The sequence below is a fragment of the Hemitrygon akajei genome, chromosome 27 (assembly GCF_048418815.1).
Source record: "Hemitrygon akajei chromosome 27, sHemAka1.3, whole genome shotgun sequence".
Taxonomy (NCBI): domain Eukaryota; kingdom Metazoa; phylum Chordata; class Chondrichthyes; order Myliobatiformes; family Dasyatidae; genus Hemitrygon; species Hemitrygon akajei.
In genome coordinates this window covers 46,699,381-46,701,041 of record NC_133150.1, presented here as the reverse complement: position 1 = coordinate 46,701,041, position 1,661 = coordinate 46,699,381, and the positions used below count along the sequence as shown (strand labels likewise).

General features: G+C 42.1%; 1 protein-coding gene across 1 annotated transcript in view; it reads right to left on the bottom strand.

The window, feature by feature from the left end:
- Positions 1-600: 600 nt before the first annotated feature.
- Positions 601-1,661, bottom strand: part of LOC140717347 (acidic mammalian chitinase-like) — an 18,711-nt gene continuing 17,650 nt past the window's right edge. The window contains exon 12 of the mRNA XM_073030848.1: positions 601-1,631. The gene's annotated coding sequence lies outside the window, so the exon portion shown is untranslated. The remainder of the gene's footprint in view (positions 1,632-1,661) is intronic.

The window sequence follows — 1,661 nt, the reverse complement described above, 5'->3', positions numbered from 1 at the left end:
AGGAGAAAATAGGGAATTAACGGTCCGGATTGTGACATATTCGGACCTGGCTGGGATCAGGTCTCAGGCTACATCCACACTAGACCGGATAATTTTTAAAACGCCGGTTTCGCGTAAAAACAATAGGCATCCACACTACGCGTTTAAAAAAATATCTCTATCCACATTGAAACGGAGATTTCAGAGAATCTCCTCCTACTGCACATGTGCGGAACACATCTACCGAAAACAAGCGACATGTTTGGTGCCGAATCTCGCTGTAAAAGTGCGCGTTTGTGTGGTTACAGACTAGAAAAACTTAAGACGATGGACAGCTGTTGGCTGCAGGAGAACTTAAAAGTAAAAAAAAAACAAATACTGGAGTGTATGGAGGCAACCAACAGGGAGTTCATGGGCTGTATGACCTGGCTGTCGACGAACATTGAAAATCTGACGAACTCTGCTGCATTAATAAAGCACCTTGTTAAATGTATAAAACATGTCTGTGTCAGTGTTATCTTGTATTTCCATGCAATGTTACATTAGGCTGTTACACATCTATTGTCAGAGAAGTACTTGCATAAGTAGGTAAACCACCTTCATACGAGCAAGGACAGAAAATAGGGCAAAGTGAGTATACTTATTTATTCAGTAAGTTATGGGTCAAAGTATTTGCTGAGTACATTTCTAACTCTTCTGGCTTCAGTCTCGTTGCCGTCGGTTCTGAAATTATTAGGTCGCGTTCAAGAAACCAATGAAATGGCGTGCTGCTGTCTGACAGCATTTTTAAATTTCTCTGGTTACCCCATCCACACTGATCTGCCAAATTGGCGTTTTCAAAAATACACACTTTGGAGAGCGTTTCTGAAAAGCTCCGATTTCGGGGGATGAAAACGCTGTTTTAGCGTGGACGGAGGGCAAAAACAAAGAGAAAAAGCTTCAGTTATGGATTACCTGGTGTAGCATGGACGTAGCCTCAGAGGAAACCCAGGCTGAGCATTTGTGTAGAGGTACCTACTGACTTATGTGGTAAATAAGTGTTACTGGATGGCAGTGTCACGGACACATTGCTGAAGGCTTTGAGCAGATTGACAGGGCAGTGATTAGATGGAGTGGGATATTACTTCTGTTTTGTGGACAGGACATGCCTGGATAATGCTCCACATTGTCAGGTGGAGACCATTATCATAACTGTTTTGGAACACTTTAGATACACAGTAAGTTCTGCAGTGTACGTAATGAATAATGTTTGGAAAAATTAGACCATCGCTACGTTTTGACAGTATATTGCAAAAAGCAAAAGTTCTTTATGCACAAAGGAAGATCTCTTTTTGCATAAAGAATCCTGATGAAGGGTCTTGGTCCAAAACATCGACTGTTTATTCCCCTACATTGATTATGCCTGGCCTGCTGAGTTCCTCCATCATTTTGTCTGTTGCTCAAGATTTCCAGCATCTGCAGAATCTCTTGTGCATGAAACAGTGGGAGATTTTACACAAATGAAGAAATTCCGAAGAGTTTACTCTGCAAAATCTTTATTTTCCATTTTCAATCAGTATCTCTCCTGGGGAGAAGTTGTTGGAGTGGTCATGCTGATGGTTGGTAGATATTCGGTCCTGGACAGTTCCAGCCTCCATGGGGTCGGACTGTGGCTGCAGGTAAGAGATAAAGATGGTGTTGGA